This window comes from Lissotriton vulgaris, chromosome 6 (genome assembly GCF_964263255.1).
Source record: "Lissotriton vulgaris chromosome 6, aLisVul1.2, whole genome shotgun sequence".
Lineage (NCBI taxonomy): Eukaryota > Metazoa > Chordata > Amphibia > Caudata > Salamandridae > Lissotriton > Lissotriton vulgaris.
Genome location: NC_141694.1, coordinates 1,327,915,694 through 1,327,930,496, shown reverse-complemented (window position 1 = coordinate 1,327,930,496; position 14,803 = coordinate 1,327,915,694).

Sequence of the window (14,803 nt, the reverse complement as noted above, 5' to 3'; positions counted from 1 at the left end):
CTCACACCACACGCTGACACAGCCCTCCTCACTCTTCCCTGAGACAGCGGTCCTCGCTGAGACAGGGAACGCCCAAGGCCTAAGCCACGCCCACTGCGAGGCTACGCCAACTCCAAGGACTACAAAACACGCTAGAAACTTAGCGTGCACCACAATCTGTTTGTCATCCTCTGAGGCGGAAGCCGGAGGACTGTGCTCATTTAGAAAAAAAACTGCTTTTAAAAATGTGTATTTCGCCGAATTTGTGTTTTAAAAACCACAAGGAGCTCACCTGTTTAAGCGCTCACACCACGCGCTGACACAGCCCTCCTCACTCTTCCCTGAGACAGCGGTCCGCGATGAGACAGGGAACGCCCAAGGCCTAAGCCACGCCCACTGCGAGGCCACGCCCACTCCAAGGACTACAAAACACGCTAGAAACTTAGCGTGCACCACAATTTGTTTGTCATCCTCTGAGGCGGAAGCCGGAGGACTGTGCTCATTTAGAAAAAAAACTGCTTTTAAAAATTTGTATTTCACCGAATTTGTGTTTTAAAAACCACAAGGAGCTCACCTGTTTAAGCGCTCACACCACGCGCTGACACAGCCCTCCTCACTCTTCCCTGAGACAGCGGTCCGCGCTGAGACAGGGAACGCCCAAGGCCTAAGCCACGCCCACTGCGAGGCCACGCCCACTCCAAGGCCTACAAAACACGCTAGAAACTTAGCGTGCACCACAATCTGTTTGTCATCCTCTGAGGCGGAAGCCGGAGGACTGTGCTCATTTAGAAAAAAAACAGCTTTTAAAAATTTGTATTTCGCCGAATTTGTGTTTTAAAAACCACAAGAAGCTCACCTGTTTAAGAGCTCACACCACCCGCTGACACAGCCCTCCTCACTCTTCCCTGAGACAGCGTTCCGCGCTGAGACAGGGAACGCCCAAGGCCTAAGCCACGCCCACTGCGAGGCCACGCCCACTCCAAGGCCTACAAAACACGCTAGAAACTTAGCGTGCACCACAATCTGTTTGTCATCCTCTGAGGCGGAAGCCGGAGGACTGTGCTCATTTAGAAAAAAAACTGCTTTTAAAAATTTGTATTTCGCCGAATTTGTGTTTTAAAAACCACAAGGAGCTCACCTGTTTAAGCACTCACACCATGCGCTGACACAGCCCTCCTCACTCTTCCCTGAGACAGCGGTCCGTGCTGAGACAGGGAACGCCCAAGGCCTAAGCCACGCCCACTGCGAGGCCACGCCCACTCCAAGGACTACAAAACACGCTAGAAACTTAGCGTGCACCACAATCTGTTTGTCATCCTCTGAGGCGGAAGCCGGAGGACTGTGCTCATTTAGAAAAAAAACTGCTTTTAAAAATTTGTATTTCGCCGAATTTGTGTTTTAAAAACCACAAGGAGCTCACCTGTTTAAGCGCTCACACCACGCGCTGACACAGCCCTCCTCACTGTTCCCTGAGACAGCGGTCCGCGCTGAGACAGGGAACGCCCAAGGCCTAAGCCACGCCCACTGCGAGGCCACGCCCACTCCAAGGACTACAAAACACGCTAGAAACTTAACGTGCACCACAATCTGTTTGTCATCCTCTGAGGCGGAAGCCGGAGGACTGTGCTCATTTAGAAAAAAAACTGCTTTTAAAAATTTGTATTTCGCCGAATTTGTGTTTTAAAAACCACAAGAAGCTCACCTGTTTAAGCGCTCACACCACGCGCTGACACAGCCCTCCTCACTCTTCCCTGAGACAGCGGTCCGCGCTGAGACAGGGAACGCCCAAGGCCTAAGCCACGCCCACTGCGAGGCCACGCCCACTCCAAGGACTACAAAACACGCTAGAAACTTAGCATGCACCACAATCTGTTTGTCATCCTCTGAGGCGGAAGCCGGAGGACTGTGCTCATTTAGAAAAAAAACTGCTTTTAAAAATTTGTATTTCGCCGAATTTATGTTTTAAAAACCACAAAGAGCTCACCTGTTTAAGCGCTCACACCACGCGCTGACACAGCCCTCCTCACTCTTCCCTGAGACAGCGGTCCGCGCTGAGACAGGGAACGCCCAAGGCCTAAGCCACGCCCACTGCGAGGCCACGCCCACTCCAAGGCCTACAAAACACGCTAGAAACTTAGCGTGCACCACAATCTGTTTGTCATCCTCTGAGGCGGAAGCCGGAGGACTGTGCTCATTTAGAAAAAAAACTGCTTTTAAAAATTTGTATTTCGCCGAATTTGTGTTTTAAAAACCACAAGAAGCTCACCTGTTTAAGCGCTCACACAACCCGCTGACACAGCCCTCCTCACTCTTCCCTGAGACAGCGGTCCGCGCTGAGACAGGGAACGCCCAAGGCCTAAGCCACGCCCACTGCGAGGCCACGCCCACTCCAAGGCCTACAAAACACGCTAGAAACTTAGCGTGCACCACAATCTGTTTGTCATCCTCTGAGGCAGAAGCCGGAGGACTGTGCTCATTTAGAAAAAAAACTGCTTTTAAAAATTTGTATTTCGCCGAATTTGTGTTTTAAAAACCACAAGAAGCTCACCTGTTTAAGCGCTCACACCACGCGCTGACACAGCCCTCCTCACTCTTCCCTGAGACAGCGGTCCGCGCTGAGACAGGGAACGCCCAAGGCCTAAGCCACGCCCACTGCGAGGCCACGCCCACTCCAAGGACTACAAAACACGCTAGAAACTTAGCATGCACCACAATCTGTTTGTCATCCTCTGAGGCGGAAGCCGGAGGACTGTGCTCATTTAGAAAAAAAACTGCTTTTAAAAATTTGTATTTCGACGAATTTGTGTTTTAAAAACCACAAGGAGCTCACCTGTTTAAGCGCTCACACCACGCGCTGACACAGCCCTCCTCACTCTTCCCTGAGACAGCGGTCCGCGCTGAGACAGGGAACGCCCAAGGCCTAAGCCACGCCCACTGCGAGGCCACGCCCACTCCAAGGACTACAAAACACGCTAGAAACTTAGCGTGCACCACAATCTGTTTGTCATCCTCTGAGGCGGAAGCCGGAGGACTGTGCTCATTTAGAAAAAAAACTGCTTTTAAAAATTTGTATTTCGCCGAATTTGTGTTTTAAAAACCACAAGGAGCTCACCTGTTTAAGCGCTCACACCACGCGCTGACACAGCCCTCCTCACTCTTCCCTGAGACAGCGGTCCGTGCTGAGACAGGGAACGCCCAAGGCCTAAGCCACGCCCACTGCGAGGTCACGCCCACTCCAAGGACTACAAAACACGCAAGAAACTTAGCGTGCACCACAATCTGTTTGTCATCCTCTGAGGCGGAAGCCGGAGGACTGTGCTCATTTAGAAAAAAAACTACTTTTAAAAATTTGTATTTCGCCGAATTTGTGTTTTAAAAACCACAAGCAGCTCACCTGTTTAAGCGCTCACACCACGCGCTGACACAGCCCTCCTCACTCTTCCCTGAGACAGCGGTCCGCGCTGAGACAGGGAACGCCCAAGGCCTAAGCCACGCCCACTGCGAGGCCACGCCCACTCCAAGGACTACAAAACACGCTAGAAACTTAGCGTGCACCACAATCTGTTTGTCATCCTCTGAGGCGGAAGCCGGAGGACTGTGCTCATTTAGAAAAAAAACTGCTTTTAAAAATTTGTATTTCGCCGAATTTGTGTTTTAAAAACCACAAGAAGCTCACCTGTTTAAGCGCTCACACCACGCGCTGACACAGCCCTCCTCACTCTTCCCTGAGACAGCGGTCCGCGCTGAGACAGGGAATGCCCAAGGCCTAAGCCACGCCCACTGCGAGGCCACGCCCACTCCAAGGACTACAAAACACGCTAGAAACTTAGCATGCACCACAATCTGTTTGTCATCCTCTGAGGCGGAAGCCGGAGGACTGTGCTCATTTAGAAAAAAAACTGCTTTTAAAAATTTGTATTTCGCCGAATTTGTGTTTTAAAAACCACAAGGAGCTCACCTGTTTAAGCGCTCATACCATGCGCTGACACAGCCCTCATCACTCTTCCCTGAGCCAGCGGTCCGTGCTGAGACAGGGAACGCCCAAGGCCTAAGCCACGCCCACTGCGAGGCCACGCCCACTCCAAGGACTACAAAACATGCTAGAAACTTAGCGTGCACCACAATCTGTTTGTCATCCTCTGAGGCGGAAGCCGGAGGACTGTGCTCATTTAGAAAAAAAACTGCTTTTAAAAATTAGTATTTCGCCGAATTTGTGTTTTAAAAACCACAAGGAGCTCACCTGTTTAAGCGCTCACACCACGCGCTGACACAGCCCTCCTCACTCTTCCCTGAGACAGCGGTCCGCGCTGAGACAGGGAACGCCCAAGGCCTAAGCCACGCCCACTGCGAGGCCACGCCCACTCCAAGGAATACAAAACACGCTAGAAACTTAGCGTGCACCACAATCTGTTTGTCATCCTCTGAGGCGGAAGCCGGAGGACTGTGCTCATTTAGAAAAAAAACTGCTTTTAAAAATTTGTATTTCGCCGAATTTGTGTTTTAAAAACCACAAGGAGCTCACCTGTTTAAGCGCTCACACCACACGCTGACACAGCCCTCCTCACTCTTCCCTGAGACAGCGGTCCGCGCTGAGACAGGGAACGCCCAAGGCCTAAGCCACGCCCACTGCGAGGCCACGCCCACTCCAAGGACTACAAAACATGCTAGAAACTTAGCGTGCACCACAATCTGTTTGTCATCCTCTGAGGCGGAAGCCGGAGGACTGTGCTCATTTAGAAAAAAAACTGCTTTTAAAAATTTGTATTTCGCCGAATTTGTGTTTTAAAAACCACAAGGAGCTCACCTGTTTAAGCGCTCACACCACGCGCTGACACAGCCCTCCTCACTCTTCCCTGAGACAGCGGTCCGCGCTGAGACAGGGAACGCCCAAGGCCTAAGCCACGCCCACTGCGAGGCCACGCCCACTCCAAGGACTACAAAACACGCTAGAAACTTAGCGTGCACCACAATCTGTTTGTCATCCTCTGAGGCGGAAGCCGGAGGATTGTGCTCATTTAGAAAAAAAACTGCTTTTAAAAATTTGTATTTCGCCGAATTTGTGTTTTAAAAACCACAAGGAGCTCACCTGTTTAAGTGCTCACACCACACGCTGACACAGCCCTCCTCACTCTTCCCTGAGACAGCGGTCCGCGCTGAGACAGGGAACGCCCAAGGCCTAAGCCACGCCCACTGCGAGGCCACGCCCACTCCAAGGCCTACAAAACACGCTAGAAACTTAGCGTGCACCACAATCTGTTTGTCATCCTCTGAGGCGGAAGCCGGAGGACTGTGCTCATTTAGAAAAAAAACTGCTTTTAAAAATTTGTATTTCGCCGAATTTGTGTTTTAAAAACCACAAGGAGCTCACCTGTTTAAGCGCTCACACCACGCGCTGACACAGCCCTCCTCACTCTTCCCTGAGACAGCGGTCCGCGCTGAGACAGGGAACGCCCAAGGCCTAAGCCACGCCCACTGCGAGGCCACGCCCACTCCAAGGACTACAAAACACGCTAGAAACTTAGCGTGCACCACAATCTGTTTGTCATCCTCTGAGGCGGAAGCCGGAGGACTGTGCTCATTTAGAAAAAAAACTGCTTTTAAAAATTTGTATTTCGCCGAATTTGTGTTTTAAAAACCACAAGGAGCTCACCTGTTTAAGCGCTCACACCACGCGCTGACACAGCCCTCCTCACTCTTCCCTGAGACAGCGGTCCGTGCTGAGACAGGGAACGCCCAAGGCCTAAGCCACGCCCACTGCGAGGTCACGCCCACTCCAAGGACTACAAAACACGCAAGAAACTTAGCGTGCACCACAATCTGTTTGTCATCCTCTGAGGCGGAAGCCGGAGGACTGTGCTCATTTAGAAAAAAAACTACTTTTAAAAATTTGTATTTCGCCGAATTTGTGTTTTAAAAACCACAAGGAGCTCACCTGTTTAAGCGCTCACACCACGCGCTGACACAGCCCTCCTCACTCTTCCCTGAGACAGCGGTCCGCGCTGAGACAGGGAACGCCCAAGGCCTAAGCCACGCCCACTGCGAGGCCACGCCCACTCCAAGGACTACAAAACACGCTAGAAACTTAGCGTGCACCACAATCTGTTTGTCATCCTCTGAGGCGGAAGCCGGAGGACTGTGCTCATTTAGAAAAAAAACTGCTTTTAAAAATTTGTATTTCGCCGAATTTGTGTTTTAAAAACCACAAGAAGCTCACCTGTTTAAGCGCTCACACCACGCGCTGACACAGCCCTCCTCACTCTTCCCTGAGACAGCGGTCCGCGCTGAGACAGGGAATGCCCAAGGCCTAAGCCACGCCCACTGCGAGGCCACGCCCACTCCAAGGACTACAAAACACGCTAGAAACTTAGCATGCACCACAATCTGTTTGTCATCCTCTGAGGCGGAAGCCGGAGGACTGTGCTCATTTAGAAAAAAAACTGCTTTTAAAAATTTGTATTTCGCCGAATTTGTGTTTTAAAAACCACAAGGAGCTCACCTGTTTAAGCGCTCATACCATGCGCTGACACAGCCCTCATCACTCTTCCCTGAGCCAGCGGTCCGTGCTGAGACAGGGAACGCCCAAGGCCTAAGCCACGCCCACTGCGAGGCCACGCCCACTCCAAGGACTACAAAACATGCTAGAAACTTAGCGTGCACCACAATCTGTTTGTCATCCTCTGAGGCGGAAGCCGGAGGACTGTGCTCATTTAGAAAAAAAACTGCTTTTAAAAATTAGTATTTCGCCGAATTTGTGTTTTAAAAACCACAAGGAGCTCACCTGTTTAAGCGCTCACACCACGCGCTGACACAGCCCTCCTCACTCTTCCCTGAGACAGCGGTCCGCGCTGAGACAGGGAACGCCCAAGGCCTAAGCCACGCCCACTGCGAGGCCACGCCCACTCCAAGGAATACAAAACACGCTAGAAACTTAGCGTGCACCACAATCTGTTTGTCATCCTCTGAGGCGGAAGCCGGAGGACTGTGCTCATTTAGAAAAAAAACTGCTTTTAAAAATTTGTATTTCGCCGAATTTGTGTTTTAAAAACCACAAGGAGCTCACCTGTTTAAGCGCTCACACCACACGCTGACACAGCCCTCCTCACTCTTCCCTGAGACAGCGGTCCGCGCTGAGACAGGGAACGCCCAAGGCCTAAGCCACGCCCACTGCGAGGCCACGCCCACTCCAAGGACTACAAAACATGCTAGAAACTTAGCGTGCACCACAATCTGTTTGTCATCCTCTGAGGCGGAAGCCGGAGGACTGTGCTCATTTAGAAAAAAAACTGCTTTTAAAAATTTGTATTTCGCCGAATTTGTGTTTTAAAAACCACAAGGAGCTCACCTGTTTAAGCGCTCACACCACGCGCTGACACAGCCCTCCTCACTCTTCCCTGAGACAGCGGTCCGCGCTGAGACAGGGAACGCCCAAGGCCTAAGCCACGCCCACTGCGAGGCCACGCCCACTCCAAGGACTACAAAACACGCTAGAAACTTAGCGTGCACCACAATCTGTTTGTCATCCTCTGAGGCGGAAGCCGGAGGATTGTGCTCATTTAGAAAAAAAACTGCTTTTAAAAATTTGTATTTCGCCGAATTTGTGTTTTAAAAACCACAAGGAGCTCACCTGTTTAAGTGCTCACACCACACGCTGACACAGCCCTCCTCACTCTTCCCTGAGACAGCGGTCCGCGCTGAGACAGGGAACGCCCAAGGCCTAAGCCACGCCCACTGCGAGGCCACGCCCACTCCAAGGCCTACAAAACACGCTAGAAACTTAGCGTGCACCACAATCTGTTTGTCATCCTCTGAGGCGGAAGCCGGAGGACTGTGCTCATTTAGAAAAAAAACTGCTTTTAAAAATTTGTATTTCGCCGAATTTGTGTTTTAAAAACCACAAGGAGCTCACCTGTTTAAGCGCTCACACCATGCGCTGACACAGCCCTCCTCACTCTTCCCTGAGACAGCGGTCCGTGCTGAGACAGGGAACGCCCAAGGCCTAAGCCACGCCCACTGCGAGGCCACGCCCACTCCAAGGACTACAAAACACGCTAGAAACTTAGCGTGCACCACAATCTGTTTGTCATCCTCTGAGGCGGAAGCCGGAGGACTGTGCTCATTTAGAAAAAAAACTGCTTTTAAAAATTTGTATTTCGCCGAATTTGTGTTTTAAAAACCACAAGAAGCTCACCTGTTTAAGCGCTCACACCACCCGCTGACACAGCCCTCCTCACTCTTCCCTGAGACAGCGGTCCGCGCTGAGACAGGGAACGCCCAAGGCCTAAGCCACGCCCACTGCGAGGCCACGCCCACTCCAAGGCCTACAAAACACGCTAGAAACTTAGCGTGCACCACAATCTGTTTGTCATCCTCTGAGGCGGAAGCCGGAGGACTGTGCTCATTTAGAAAAAAAACTGCTTTTAAAAATTTGTATTTCGCCGAATTTGTGTTTTAAAAACCACAAGGAGCTCACCTGTTTAAGCGCTCACACCATGCGCTGACACAGCCCTCCTCACTCTTCCCTGAGACAGCGGTCCGTGCTGAGACAGGGAACGCCCAAGGCCTAAGCCACGCCCACTGCGAGGCCACGCCCACTCCAAGGACTACAAAACACGCTAGAAACTTAGCTTGCACCACAATCTGTTTGTCATCCTCTGAGGCGGAAGCCGGAGGACTGTGCTCATTTAGAAAAAAAACTGCTTTTAAAAATTTGTATTTCGCCGAATTTGTGTTTTAAAAACCACAAGGAGCTCACCTGTTTAAGCGCTCACACCACGCGCTGACACAGCCCTCCTCACTCTTCCCTGAGACAGCGGTCCGCGCTGAGACAGGGAACGCCCAAGGCCTAAGCCACGCCCACTGCGAGGCCACGCCCACTCCAAGGACTACAAAACACGCTAGAAACTTAACGTGCACCACAATCTGTTTGTCATCCTCTGAGGCGGAAGCCGGAGGACTGTGCTCATTTAGAAAAAAAACTGCTTTTAAAAATTTGTATTTCGCCGAATTTGTGTTTTAAAAACCACAAGGAGCTCACCTGTTTAAGCGCTCACACCACGCGCTGACACAGCCCTCCTCACTCTTCCCTGAGACAGCGGTCCGCGCTGAGACAGGGAACGCCCAAGGCCTAAGCCACGCCCACTGCGAGGCCACGCCCACTCCAAGGACTACAAAACACGCTAGAAACTTAGCGTGCACCACAATCTGTTTGTCATCCTCTGAGGCGGAAGCCGGAGGACTGTGCTCATTTAGAAAAAAAACTGCTTTTAAAAATTTGTATTTCGCCGAATTTGTGTTTTAAAAACCACAAGAAGCTCACCTGTTTAAGTGCTCACACCACGCGCTGACACAGCCCTCCTCACTCTTCCCTGAGACAGCGGTCCGCGCTGAGACAGGGAACGCCCAAGGCCTAAGCCACGCCCACTGCGAGGCCACGCCCACTCCAAGGCCTACAAAACACGCTAGAAACTTAGCGTGCACCACAATCTGTTTGTCATCCTCTGAGGCGGAAGCCGGAGGACTGTGCTCATTTAGAAAAAAAACTGCTTTTAAAAATTTGTATTTCGCCGAATTTGTGTTTTAAAAACCACAAGGAGCTCACCTGTTTAAGCGCTCATACCACGCGCTGACACAGCCCTCCTCACTCTTCCCTGAGACAGCGGTCCGCGCTGAGACAGGGAAAGCCCAAGGCCTAAGCCACGCCCACTGCGAGGCCACGCCCACTCCAAGGACTACAAAACATGCTAGAAACTTAGCGTGCACCACAATCTGTTTGTCATCCTCTGAGGCGGAAGCCGGAGGACTGTGCTCATTTAGAAAAAAAACTGCTTTTAAAAATTAGTATTTCGCCGAATTTGTGTTTTAAAAACCACAAGGAGCTCACCTGTTTAAGCGCTCACACCACGCGCTGACACAGCCCTCCTCACTCTTCCCTGAGACAGCGGTCCGCGCTGAGACAGGGAACGCCCAAGGCCTAAGCCACGCCCACTGCGAGGCCACGCCCACTCCAAGGAATACAAAACACGCTAGAAAGTTAGCGTGCACCACAATCTGTTTGTCATCCTCTGAGGCGGAAGCCGGAGGACTGTGCTCATTTAGAAAAAAAACTGCTTTTAAAAATTTGTATTTCGCCGAATTTGTGTTTTAAAAACCACAAGGAGCTCACCTGTTTAAGCGCTCACACCACACGCTGACACAGCCCTCCTCACTCTTCCCTGAGACAGCGGTCCGCGCTGAGACAGGGAACGCCCAAGGCCTAAGCCACGCCCACTGCGAGGCCACGCCCACTCCAAGGACTACAAAACATGCTAGAAACTTAGCGTGCACCACAATCTGTTTGTCATCCTCTGAGGCGGAAGCCGGAGGACTGTGCTCATTTAGAAAAAAAACTGCTTTTAAAAATTTGTATTTCGCCGAATTTGTGTTTTAAAAACCACAAGGAGCTCACCTGTTTAAGCGCTCACACCACGCGCTGACACAGCCCTCCTCACTCTTCCCTGAGACAGCGGTCCGCGCTGAGACAGGGAACGCCCAAGGCCTAAGCCACGCCCACTGCGAGGCCACGCCAACTCCAAGGACTACAAAACACGCTAGGAACTTAGCGTGCACCACAATCTGTTTGTCATCCTCTGAGGCGGAAGCCGGAGGACTGTGCTCATTTAGAAAAAAAACTGCTTTTAAAAATGTGTATTTCGCCGAATTTGTGTTTTAAAAACCACAAGGAGCTCACCTGTTTAAGCGCTCACACCACGCGCTGACACAGCCCTCCTCACTCTTCCCTGAGACAGCGGTCCGCGCTGAGACAGGGAACGCCCAAGGCCTAAGCCACGCCCACTGCGAGGCCACGCCCACTCCAAGGACTACAAAACACGCTAGAAACTTAGCGTGCACCACAATTTGTTTGTCATCCTCTGAGGCGGAAGCCGGAGGACTGTGCTCATTTAGAAAAAAAACTGCTTTTAAAAATTTGTATTTCGCCGAATTTGTGTTTTAAAAACCACAAGGAGCTCACCTGTTTAAGCGCTCACACCACGCGCTGACACAGCCCTCCTCACTCTTCCCTGAGACAGCGGTCCGCGCTGAGACAGGGAACGCCCAAGGCCTAAGCCACGCCCACTGCGAGGCCACGCCCACTCCAAGGCCTACAAAACACGCTAGAAACTTAGCGTGCACCACAATCTGTTTGTCATCCTCTGAGGCGGAAGCCGGAGGACTGTGCTCATTTAGAAAAAAAACTGCTTTTAAAAATTTGTATTTCGCCGAATTTGTGTTTTAAAAACCACAAGAAGCTCACCTGTTTAAGAGCTCACACCACCCGCTGACACAGCCCTCCTCACTCTTCCCTGAGACAGCGTTCCGCGCTGAGACAGGGAACGCCCAAGGCCTAAGCCACGCCCACTGCGAGGCCACGCCCACTCCAAGGCCTACAAAACACGCTAGAAACTTAGCGTGCACCACAATCTGTTTGTCATCCTCTGAGGCGGAAGCCGGAGGACTGTGCTCATTTAGAAAAAAAACTGCTTTTAAAAATTTGTATTTCGCCGAATTTGTGTTTTAAAAACCACAAGGAGCTCACCTGTTTAAGCGCTCATACCACGCGCTGACACAGCCCTCCTCACTCTTCCCTGAGACAGCGGTCCGCGCTGAGACAGGGAACGCCCAAGGCCTAAGCCACGCCCACTGCGAGGCCACGCCCACTCCAAGGCCTACAAAACACGCTAGAAACTTAGCGTGCACCACAATCTGTTTGTCATCCTCTGAGGCGGAAGCCGGAGGACTGTGCTCATTTAGAAAAAAAACTGCTTTTAAAAATTTGTATTTCGCCGAATTTGTGTTTTAAAAACCACAAGAAGCTCACCTGTTTAAGCGCTCACACAACCCGCTGACACAGCCCTCCTCACTCTTCCCTGAGACAGCGGTCCGCGCTGAGACAGGGAACGCCCAAGGCCTAAGCCACGCCCACTGCGAGGCCACGCCCACTCCAAGGCCTACAAAACACGCTAGAAACTTAGCGTGCACCACAATCTGTTTGTCATCCTCTGAGGCAGAAGCCGGAGGACTGTGCTCATTTAGAAAAAAAACTGCTTTTAAAAATTTGTATTTCGCCGAATTTGTGTTTTAAAAACCACAAGAAGCTCACCTGTTTAAGCGCTCACACCACGCGCTGACACAGCCCTCCTCACTCTTCACTGAGACAGCGGTCCGCGCTGAGACAGGGAACGCCCAAGGCCTAAGCCACGCCCACTGCGAGGCCACGCCCACTCCAAGGACTACAAAACACGCTAGAAACTTAGCATGCACCACAATCTGTTTGTCATCCTCTGAGGCGGAAGCCGGAGGACTGTGCTCATTTAGAAAAAAAACTGCTTTTAAAAATTTGTATTTCGCCGAATTTGTGTTTTAAAAACCACAAGGAGCTCACCTGTTTAAGCGCTCACACCACGCGCTGACACAGCCCTCCTCACTCTTCCCTGAGACAGCGGTCCGCGCTGAGACAGGGAACGCCCAAGGCCTAAGCCACGCCCACTGCGAGGCCACGCCCACTCCAAGGACTACAAAACACGCTAGAAACTTAGCGTGCACCACAATCTGTTTGTCATCCTCTGAGGCGGAAGCCGGAGGACTGTGCTCATTTAGAAAAAAAACTGCTTTTAAAAATTTGTATTTCGCCGAATTTGTGTTTTAAAAACCACAAGGAGCTCACCTGTTTAAGCGCTCACACCACGCGCTGACACAGCCCTCCTCACTCTTCCCTGAGACAGCGGTCCGTGCTGAGACAGGGAACGCCCAAGGCCTAAGCCACGCCCACTGCGAGGTCACGCCCACTCCAAGGACTACAAAACACGCAAGAAACTTAGCGTGCACCACAATCTGTTTGTCATCCTCTGAGGCGGAAGCCGGAGGACTGTGCTCATTTAGAAAAAAAACTGCTTTTAAAAATTTGTATTTCGCCGAATTTGTGTTTTAAAAACCACAAGGAGCTCACCTGTTTAAGCGCTCACACCACGCGCTGACACAGCCCTCCTCACTCTTCCCTGAGACAGCGGTCCGCGCTGAGACAGGGAACGCCCAAGGCCTAAGCCACGCCCACTGCGAGGCCACGCCCACTCCAAGGACTACAAAACACGCTAGAAACTTAGCGTGCACCACAATCTGTTTGTCATCCTCTGAGGCGGAAGCCGGAGGACTGTGCTCATTTAGAAAAAAAACTGCTTTTAAAAATTTGTATTTCGCCGAATTTGTGTTTTAAAAACCACAAGAAGCTCACCTGTTTAAGCGCTCACACCACGCGCTGACACAGCCCTCCTCACTCTTCCCTGAGACAGCGGTCCGCGCTGAGACAGGGAATGCCCAAGGCCTAAGCCACGCCCACTGCGAGGCCACGCCCACTCCAAGGACTACAAAACACGCTAGAAACTTAGCATGCACCACAATCTGTTTGTCATCCTCTGAGGCGGAAGCCGGAGGACTGTGCTCATTTAGAAAAAAAACTGCTTTTAAAAATTTGTATTTCGCCGAATTTGTGTTTTAAAAACCACAAGGAGCTCACCTGTTTAAGCGCTCATACCATGCGCTGACACAGCCCTCATCACTCTTCCCTGAGCCAGCGGTCCGTGCTGAGACAGGGAACGCCCAAGGCCTAAGCCACGCCCACTGCGAGGCCACGCCCACTCCAAGGACTACAAAACATGCTAGAAACTTAGCGTGCACCACAATCTGTTTGTCATCCTCTGAGGCGGAAGCCGGAGGACTGTGCTCATTTAGAAAAAAAACTGCTTTTAAAAATTAGTATTTCGCCGAATTTGTGTTTTAAAAACCACAAGGAGCTCACCTGTTTAAGCGCTCACACCACGCGCTGACACAGCCCTCCTCACTCTTCCCTGAGACAGCGGTCCGCGCTGAGACAGGGAACGCCCAAGGCCTAAGCCACGCCCACTGCGAGGCCACGCCCACTCCAAGGAATACAAAACACGCTAGAAACTTAGCGTGCACCACAATCTGTTTGTCATCCTCTGAGGCGGAAGCCGGAGGACTGTGCTCATTTAGAAAAAAAACTGCTTTTAAAAATTTGTATTTCGCCGAATTTGTGTTTTAAAAACCACAAGGAGCTCACCTGTTTAAGCGCTCACACCACACGCTGACACAGCCCTCCTCACTCTTCCCTGAGACAGCGGTCCGCGCTGAGACAGGGAACGCCCAAGGCCTAAGCCACGCCCACTGCGAGGCCACGCCCACTCCAAGGACTACAAAACATGCTAGAAACTTAGCGTGCACCACAATCTGTTTGTCATCCTCTGAGGCGGAAGCCGGAGGACTGTGCTCATTTAGAAAAAAAACTGCTTTTAAAAATTTGTATTTCGCCGAATTTGTGTTTTAAAAACCACAAGGAGCTCACCTGTTTAAGCGCTCACACCACGCGCTGACACAGCCCTCCTCACTCTTCCCTGAGACAGCGGTCCGCGCTGAGACAGGGAACGCCCAAGGCCTAAGCCACGCCCACTGCGAGGCCACGCCCACTCCAAGGACTACAAAACACGCTAGAAACTTAGCGTGCACCACAATCTGTTTGTCATCCTCTGAGGCGGAAGCCGGAGGATTGTGCTCATTTAGAAAAAAAACTGCTTTTAAAAATTTGTATTTCGCCGAATTTGTGTTTTAAAAACCACAAGGAGCTCACCTGTTTAAGTGCTCACACCACACGCTGACACAGCCCTCCTCACTCTTCCCTGAGACAGCGGTCCGCGCTGAGACAGGGAACGCCCAAGGCCTAAGCCACGCCCACTGCGAGGCCACGCCCACTCCAAGGACTACAAAACACGCTAGAAAC